Source organism: Scylla paramamosain, chromosome 40, assembly GCF_035594125.1.
Source record: "Scylla paramamosain isolate STU-SP2022 chromosome 40, ASM3559412v1, whole genome shotgun sequence".
NCBI lineage: Eukaryota > Metazoa > Arthropoda > Malacostraca > Decapoda > Portunidae > Scylla > Scylla paramamosain.
Window position 1 is genome coordinate 2080001 of NC_087190.1, and position 10000 is coordinate 2090000.

At 37.8% G+C, this 10000-nt stretch overlaps 1 protein-coding gene across 11 annotated transcripts in view; it reads left to right on the forward strand.

Annotated features, from left to right (window-relative positions):
• The window catches only part of LOC135092696 (roundabout homolog 3-like), a 183083-nt gene that overhangs the window by 39057 nt on the left and 134026 nt on the right, over nt 1-10000 (forward strand). For all 11 annotated transcript variants that reach the window (XR_010263006.1, XR_010263005.1, XM_063991318.1 and 8 more), the window contains one exon: nt 2602-2633. The gene's annotated coding sequence lies outside the window, so the exon portion shown is untranslated. The remainder of the gene's footprint in view (nt 1-2601; nt 2634-10000) is intronic.

The window sequence follows — 10000 nt, forward strand, 5'->3', positions numbered from 1 at the left end:
GACTTTCTACCTTCTCCCACCTCTATTCTGTCCCCCACCTTCATGCAAGAGTTAATCAGCTTTCTCAGTTTTTTCATCGCTTTCATTGGTAAACTCAATGGTAAACCCAACTTTGCCTCTGTATTTCCCCTTCCTATGATTTGAATTCTTATTTATTTATTTTTCACCTCCTTTCCTTCATTTATTTATCTCGAGGTGTAGTTTACATTAAGACATTAAATTATAGTAAGGTTACCCATCAGAAAATGAACGATAATAAAAACTATATTATCACAATCCATTTTCTTCACATATACATATATTTGTTTGAATTAACACAACAAACTACAGTAAAGTCACCCCTCGCGGAATGAACGCTATGGTATTGCAGTCCCGTTTTCTTTACAAGCGCTCCCTTTCATATCTTTATCCCCAGGTACAGTTTATATTAACACAACCAATTTTTAGCCAAGTCACCCATCGCGGAATGAACGATATGTTATTGCAATCCCACGCGGCGGAACACACAACAAAGCAGCGAAAAGCGAAATATTATACCTGCCATCCACAATATTTTCCACGCTCCGTTTTTTTTTCCCCTTCACCCTCCCCCTCTCTCTCTGTGTCTCTCTCTTTCTCTCCTCCCTCTATGCGCGCGCGAGAGCGAGAGCAACAGAGAGAGGGAGAGAGGGAAAGCGTATTATAACAATGTTGCAGTTTTCACGTTAAAACTGACACGTATTTATCTTGGTTCAATTACTAGACAATGTAACTTTTCTATGCTGTTTATTTGATCCCCCCACTCTAGCGTTTATGCATCCCTTTTTATTTTTTAGCTTTTTTATTTATTTGCTCCGCCATCCACTAACGGGTGAAAAAACTGAAGCAGAAATTGATGTTTTGAAAAAGAGGGGATAACTTATTTTTTTTTAGTTGGGGATAATGGATAGTGTTCATTAGAGGGACGGGGATAGACAGGTAGACATGGACAGGTGAGGTGACGAGTAAGGACAGGTAACATTCAGGTACGGTCAGTTAATCTGTGCTAAGAAGAAGAGGAGGAGGAGGAGGAAGGGGAGAAGAGTGTTACATATTCATAAATCTCTCTCTCTCTCTCTCTCTCTCTCTCTCTCTCTCTCTCTCTCTCTCTCTCTCTCTCTCTCTCTCTCTCTCTCTCGTATACTCAATCACCATTTTTTTACTTTCCTGTTATATTTGTTTGTTTCTGATTTTCTACTATACGGTTCTCTCTCTCTCTCTCTCTCTCTCTCTCTCTCTCTCTCTCTCTCTCTCTCTCTCTCTCTCTCTCTCTCTCTCTCTCTCTCTCTTCTCGTAATTGGAGCTTGTCAGAGTTAGTTTTTGTATTTTGTTCTTTATTCCTTTTTCTTTTTTTCTCTTTTCTCCTCTCTCTCTTTCTCTTCCTGCTTTCTTATATATATATATTTTTTTCGTTTTATTCACAGTATATTTACGAATCATATCTTTTCTTCCTCCTCCTCCTCCTCCTCCTCCTCCTCCTCCTCCTCCTAAACTAACCTTCTCCCTTCTCTTATCGTCTTACTCTTCTCTCCATCCCTCCATTCATTCTCCTTACCTCCTCCATTCTCCTATCTCTCCCTTCCCTCCCTCCCTCCCTCTACCCACTTAATCCTTCCCTCCCCTCTGGCGTCTCTCTCCCTTGGGACAAGACACAAACGAGGCAATTACACTTCACTGTCCCTCTTCTTGTGAATTCTGAAGTGGTTTGAAGCAAGACTCACTGCTTCGAAAAATTGGTTCACTGGTTCACTGCCTTGTTTGTCCAAGTTCGAGTGTTTTGGTTTGAATTGTGTGGTTTGTTTTGGTTTGTTTTCAGTGTTTTTTTATTGTTTGTCTTGGTGGTGGTGGTGGTCTCTCTCTCTCTCTCTCTCTCTCTCTCTCTCTCTCTCTCTCTCTCTCTCTCTCTCTCTCTCTCTCTCTCTCGTGGATTATAATGTTCACTTTTTTTTTTTCCCTTTTGAGTTGGAAGAGATTTTTTTTTTCCTATTTTGTATTTAAATATTCATCAGCCGGAAACCTTTTAATCTTTTATCTTGAGGTCGCATTTACAATCTCAGTCTGTCTTATTCAGTATTAATATTTTCTCTTTTATCTTGTATTTCATTGCCTTTTTTTTTTTTTTCATCTTACTCCATCTTAACTTATCTTGTCTCGTTTGATGTAGCCTGGCCTTGTCTTGTGTTGTCTTCCCTTTCTTTTTCTTTTCTTTCTTCTTTTTTCTTTTTTCTCTTTTTCATTCCTTTTCTTTTTTCTTTTCTTTTCTCTTCCTTTTTTCCGTGTCGTCTCATCTCGTCTCGTCTCTTTTCTCTCCTCTCCTCTTCTCTTCTCTCTTGTGTTCTGTTCTGTTCTGTTCTCTCCTCTCCTCCTCTCCTCTCCTCTCCTCTCCTCTCCTCTCCTCTCCATTCCTTTCCTCTCTTCTACTCACCTGACCTCCCCTCTCCTTTCCTCTCCTCTCGTAAGAAAATAAATTAAAATATAGTGATTTCTTCCTGTACAGATGTCGCCTGCCAATACAATAACCAGTCTTACCTTACCTTTGTCTCGTAAGGGAAGGCATTACTAAGGTTCCTCTTCCGTCCACAGGTGTCGCTGCTGAGGCCGTGACGTCACTAAGGGTAAGTACTGAAGAGCATAAGATAAGAATATAAGTAAGGTAAAAGCAGTAAAGTTAAGATGAAGTTCATATTTTAAAGCATCAGAATTCAGTGAAGCATTTGAGATCCGGAATGTTTTGTTGAAAAGTTTAGTGTAAATGAAAACAACAAAATTGAGATATTATATAGTTCACATTTTAAAGGATTAGAATTTAGTGAAAGATTTGAGATACGAAACGTTTTATTATATTTTATTTAGCGTAAATGAAAGCAACAAAACGAAGATATGTAGCTCAGATTTTAAAGGATCAGAATTTAGTGGAATATTTGAGATATATGAAATGTTTTATTATTTTTGTTCAGTGTATAAGGTACAGTTGAAATGGTAAAAGACCAGAAGAATTTAGTGAAACATTTAATACATATGAAGCATTTTATTATATTTGTTTAGGTGTAAAAGCAAGGGAAATTATATGTAGATAGCTCAAATTTAAAAGTATCAGAGTAATATAGAGTAAATTTAGAGTAAAAAACAACGAAAAAAAATACAAATGAAATTTAATAAGAATCGAAAGAATAATAAACAAAATGAATAAAACTGAAAAATAGAAAAGAAAACATTCTATTCATTTAATTCTCCTATGGCTTGTTTTCATTTCGTATTCCCTTTGTGTAAAACGACAAAATCAGATACAGTTCAAATTTTAATAATGAACCAGAATAATAACAGAAAAAAAAATAAGAATAAATTCCACTACCTATATTTTTCCTATGGTTCGTATATTTTTTTTTTCGTATTCCTTAGTGTAAAAAAATACGATTCAAATAAAAAAAAAAATAATGAAAATAAATAAAAAAAAAATCACACATTAAATTCTTTCACAACTTGCATTTATTTTTCCTATTCCTTAAGTAAAACAAAAAAGAACCAGAAGGAGAAAAAAAAGAAAATCATATGCTTTTATTTCACTTATGCTTCGTATTTATTTCTATTTACTCCCTATTTATTTCCTTCTGGAGCGAGAGAGCCAAGCAATAGACTAATCTGTCCACGCCCTTCTTGTTTTACTGCGCGACTCCCCAGCGAGATTACAGACTAAATCGTTGCCAACACGGATGAAATTTGTAGTACCCCCTCGCTGGCTCCGTGGTTAACGTGTGTACCTGTGCTTCAGTGTGTCTTGGTTCGAAGATTTGTCTGGGAGGGTGTTTGTGAATACTTGTTGTTGTTGTTGTTGTTGTTTGGGTAAAGTTGTTTTTAGGTTAGGGTATAGAGGTGTGCTTCTCCTGCTGAGTGGCGCCTGGTTGTGAGATAGTGATAGAGTAGAAGGAGGAGGAGGAGGAGGAGAGAGGAAGAAAAAAGAGAGAGGAAGGATAAAGGGAAGATAGAGAAAAAGAAATGAAAGAGAGAAACTCTGCTAATTAAATCAGTACGTACGAACACACACACACACACACACACACACACACACACACTAAGAAGAGGAGGAGGAGGAGGAGGAAGAGGAAGAAAACGGGGAAGAGGAAGAGAAAGAGGAGGAAGAGATATAGAGTGACGCAGAAGAGAAGAGAAGAAAGGAAAGAGAGGAACACACAAACGAACACATACACAGACAAATAGTAAAAGAAGGAGGAGGAGGAGGAGGAAGAGGAAGAAGAAGAATAAGAGGAAGACAAAGAGGAGGAAGAGGACGAAGAGATATAAGATGACACAGAAGAGGAGGGAAAGAGAGAAAGAGAGAGAAACACCCCTAGCAGTAACACACACACACACACACACACACACACACACACACACACACACAGCAGGCGCCGTTATGGTCTGTCCGGGTCGGGTCCGGGTGCGGGTACGGATCCGGACGATGTAAATGGTTCATAAGTCTGCAGTAGCGGCCGGAGTTGTGGTGATCTATCGTAACTTTGGCGCCGGAATAAACTACACTTAACTGAGTCCGTCCACTCCGGTTGATGGAGGGAGGGAGGAAGGGGTGGGAGGGGTAGGGAGGACGCTGGAGTTTGGGGGGGGGGGTAATGGAGAGAAGGGAACATAAGAGGGAGGTATGGAGGAGAGGAGAGGAGAGAGGACGAATGGTAGGGAGGGGGAGGAGGGAGGAAAGAGAGAGAAAGAGAGGATGTAGATAACTGAGTGGAGGATGGAAAGGATAAATGGGAGAGAAGAGAAGGGAATAGAATGGTAGAGAAATGGAAATGAGAAAGTAGATAAATAGGGGAATGGGTGAGAGATGAAAGAAAAGGTATAGGGAAGGAGGTGAGGATTGAAAGGAATGGGAAAATGAGAGAGGGGTAAAAGGTAGGAATGGGGAAGGGGGAAGGGGGAAGGGAGAGGAGTTAAAATGGGAGGAGAGGGATGGGAGGTAGAAAGAGAGAGGGGACATGGCGGGGAAGGGGGATATGATAGAAGGGGAGACAAGAGAATGAAGTAAATGGGAGGAAATGGGAGGACAGTAAGTGAAAGAAGGGAAGAAAGGAAGAAGAAAGAGAGAGGAAGAACAAGAAAAAGAATAAGAAGGAAAAAAAAATAGGAGTGGAAAGAGGAAAAAAGCAAGAAAAATGGAGAGAAATTTGAGAACAACAACAATAACAACAACAACAACAATAACAACAACATCAGCACCACCACCACCACCACCGAAGTAATACCAACAACAACAAGGACAAACAACATCTGCAAACTTGTTCTTGTGTGTGTGTGTGTGTGTGTGTGTGTGTGTGTGTGTGTGTGTGTGTGTGTGTGTGTGTGTGTCCGCGCGCGCGTCCAATAAGTGCTGAATTAGTAACTCACTCTGAACCGTGTCGGGATGTATGTATGTATGCATTCATGTACAAACGAACTAACGAACGAGTATATATGTATGTATGTTTGTACGTGTGTTTTGTCTAGCAGTAGCATCGGATCCGTTTCGTTTCATTTGATGCAGATTCGAATCGTGCAAAGTTTCGAAACACCTTGACATCGAACCCTAAATTAATTATCGAAACGTGTGAATGCCAACCGTAAAAACCAGAAAGAGAGAGAGAGAGAGGAGAGAGAGGGAGAGAGAGAGAGAGAGCAGTCACGGTTGGAGTGGAAGGGTTGAGTCATATATAATCCCAAAGTTAGGGCGCCCCATCTCTCTCCTGACGGCGACACAGAGGAGGGAAGAGCCGCCCCCGCCGCGCCCCTGCCTTGCGTGAGGCCTCCCCGCCAGTCGCAGGGTCGGGGAGGAAGGAGAGGGAGGAGGAGGAGGAGGAGGAGGAGGAGGAGAAGGAGGGAGGATGAGATATAGTAGGAAGAGTGGACAGGGTAATGAAGAATGAAGAGCTTCAGGAGGAGGAGGAGGAGGAGGAGGAGGAGGAGGGGGAGGAGGAGGAAGAAAAGGAGGAGGAACAATAGGTGAATGAAGAAAGGAGAATATTGATAAGAGAATGAAATAAAAATATGGATTTGTATCATTAGCGTAGGAGGAGGAGGAGGAGGAGGAGGAGGAGGAGGAGGAGGAGGAGGAGGAGGAGTGGCCAGTCTGCAGGTCATTTCCGATTTGTAAGTCATTTCCGGTTTGTGTCTAGAAATATCAACTCATTTTTTCTCTCACCTTTTCATTCTTTTCCGTTTAAAATGTATAGATTATTTCATTAAATTCGCCTGATTTTTCTTGTTTTCCAATTTGATATATAAAAATGTGCATGGATATTATTATTATTATTATTATTATTATTATTATTATTATTATTATTATTATTTTTATTATTTTTATTATTATTATGCATCATCTTCATTCAGTGTGTGTGTGTGTGTGTGTGTGTGTGTGTGTGTGTGTGTGTGTGCTACTGGTAAACGTTACAGGAAGATTTTTCAAGATAGAAGTGGATGGAAAATACAAAGCAAACAAAAATTAAATACGTGGATAAATATAAGATAAAATGAATGCTTAAAATATGAGCAGACTATATAAAAATAATAGATAAACTTTGCAGCGAGAGCGTGGGCAGGTTGCATTAAGGTCTCTGATACGTAGAAAACAAGATTAAACTAGAATATAAAGTCATAGAAAACGAGATTTAACTGTAGAATGATAAGGAAGAAAACGAGATTTAATTACAATAAAAAGGAAAAAAACAAGATTTAATTGTGGAATAAAAAGGAAGAAAACGAGATTTAACTAGAATAAAAAGGAAGAAAACGAGATTTAACTAGAATAAAAGGAAGAAACGAGATTTAATTGTAGAATGAAAAGGAAGAAAAGTAAATTTAACTGTAGAATGAAAAGGAAGAAAACGAGATTAAACTGTAGAAAAAAAAAAAGAGATTAAACTGTGAAATAAAAAGACTTAAAAAAATAAATAAACTATAGAATAAAAAAAAATAAAAATTAAATTAAATTAAAAAAGATTAAACTGTAGTATGAAAAAGGAACAAAACAAGATTAAACTATGGAATAAAAAAAAGAAAAAAAGATTAAATTGCAGAAGAAAAGATATAGAAAATAAGATTACACTGTACAATAAAAAAAGTAAAAAGAAAAAAAAATTATAAGAAGTCTCGATCTTCTGAAAACATTTCTTAGTTTTTTTTAATGAAAATAAACGGAAAAGAAGGAAAAAGAAAGAAAAAGATATTAGCAGAAGTTTTCCTCCCTTTTCAAAGATTTTATTTATTTTATTTTATTTATTTTTCTGTAGAATGAAAATCAGAAAAAGAAAAAAAAACAATACACAAAGGAAAGAAATGAACAAAGAAACCGTTAAAAAGAAAAAAAAATAAATGTTTCAAAGATTTTATTTATTTTATTTTATTTATTTTTCTGTAGAATGGAAATCAGAAAAAGAAAAAAAAATAGTACACAAAGGAAAGAAATGAACAAAGAAACCGTTAAAAAGAAAATAAATAAATAAATATATGTTTGCCATAAGTCCATCAGTGCTATGAAAAAATAAAATGATAATCACTTTTTATTTTTGAGAATGTGGAAACGGAGGTAAACAAGAATAAACAAAGGAAGAAGGAAGAATGGGGAGGAGGAAGAGGAGGAGAGAAAAAAAAAAGCAAATAAATAAATAAATAAAACTATATTCACATCATAATTTTTTAAAACATGGAAATAGAAGGAAAACGAAAATAAACAAAGGAAGAAGAAGAAGGAGTAAGAGAGAGAGAATAAATATCCATCTCTCTTCAACACGAGAAGGATGGAAACAGACAGGAAACAAAAAATAAATCGTGAAAAAACAAGAATCAATAATCAGAAAAAATAACAAAAGCTAGCCAAAAAAAAAAAAAAAAAAAAATTCACTTAAAAAATATATACATGAGGTTTTAGAAGATGGAAATAAACGAGGAAACAACAAAAATCATGAGAAAAAGGAAAAAAGATGCTTGTCTGAAGAGGAATAAAAAAAACAATAAACGGTAGAGAAAATAGAAGTCATTGGAAGGTTCTCTCTCTCTCTCTCTCTCTCTCTCTCTCTCTCTCTCTCTCCTCTCTCTCTCTCTCTCTCTCTCTCTCTCTCTCTCTCTCTCCTCTCTCTCTCTCTCTCTTCCCTTCCCTTTAACAGATCATGGTGTCACCTTTATGAACAAATTGTTAAATCCTTTCTTATATTTTCTATATTCGGGGAAGCGAGATGAAAAACTATCTTCTTTTCTTAATATTTGTTCTTGAAAATTAAAGGATGAGGTCAGTTTTAATCCCCACACTGCTATGGTCACCCTTTGCTAGTATTCCGACACTAAAAAATATTTGCTTAGGCACATGACAACATAAGAACATAAAGGAAACTGCAAAAAGCCACCAGGCCTACACGTGGCAAGTCCCCTGTATGAAACACACCTACCTTTCCCCTCCTATCATCCCCATCCATAAATTTGTCTAATCTTTTTAAAGCTTCCTAATGTCTCAGCACTAACAACCTGGTCACTGAGTCTGTTCCGTTCATCTACCACTCTATTTGAGAAGCAGTTTGTGGCTATCTCTTCTCCTAATCTAACTTTATGAAGCTTAAACACGTTATTTCTTGTCCTGCCCTGATTACTAACCCTGAGGATCCTGCCTCGTTACCCTTGTTATATTCGCTAAAACAAAGAAGAGGTTAATTTTTCCTTGTATTTTGTGAACTAGGCGTAGGTTAAGAAGGGATCTGATAGACGTTTTTTAAGTGATATAGGAGTTATAATAAAGGTGACGTAAGCAAAATTCTCCGGCTCATTAATGAGGATTGGACAAGAAATAGTGGGTTCAGACTTGAAAAAGTTAGATTTAAAATAGAGATAGAAAATAATTGTTTCTCAAATAGAGTGGTGGATGAATGGAATGGACTCAGTAATCAGGCTGTTAGTGGTGAGTCATTAGGGAGGATTAAAAGATTAGACACGTTTATGGATAAGTGTGATGGGATAGATATGTCTTGTACAGGGAGTGCCACGTGCAAGTCTGATGGCTTTTTTTGCACCAGCTCTTGTTTTCTGATGTTCTTATAATTAGTTAAGAAGGTGGAAGGGTTTAAAAAGTGTTTATGAGATTATGGAAAAAAAAAAGCAAATTTTCTTGCAGGAAAAGAGAAACTTGTGCCACTCTTGAAAGACAAAAAGCAACTATACCAAGAGACTTTTTTTTTTTTGACTTTTTGTTGCCCTCGGCCGGAGACTCGCTTACATGAAAAAAAAAGAAAAAAAAAATTGCGCGACCCGATGAAGAATTTATTTGAGGAAAATAGAACCAATCGCTGCCAAAAAAAAAAAGAAATAAGTAAGTTACGAAGTTTGTTTATGGAAGTAAAAAGTAACGTTAGTCTTTTTTTTTAGGAGTGAAAGTAGAAAGAGTAGAAGCGGGGTAGAAATTAAAAGAGTATAAATATAAAGGGTAGAAGTAGAATGAAAACTTAACCGAACCTAACTTAACAGACAGAGACCAACAAAGACTCCAGAAGACCCAATACAGACACTAACCTAACCAAACCGAACCAAACCGAACCAAACCAAACCCAACCAAACCCAACCCAACCCAACCCAACCCAACCCAACCCAACCCAACCCAACCCAACCCAACCGAACCGAACCGAACCGAACCGAACCGAACCGAACCGAACCGAACCGAACCCAACCCAACCCAACCCAACCCAACCCAACCCACAAAAATACTAACACATCCGATACAAAACCCAGCTTACCTACCTACCTACCTGTCTGTCTGAGTCTACCTGGGTAATATTGGGCGGCAGGTGAGGCGGGCAGCGGTCACCTGAAATTGTTTCCTTCCTAGTTTACCTTCCGATCAACGTGACGCAAACTTGTGGCGCCCCGGGGGAGTGTGGGAGCTTAAGATGAGCTTGTCTTACTGGGGAGAGATTTACACACGGCTTTATTACCTTTTTGGGGAGTTGAGGGGAGGGTG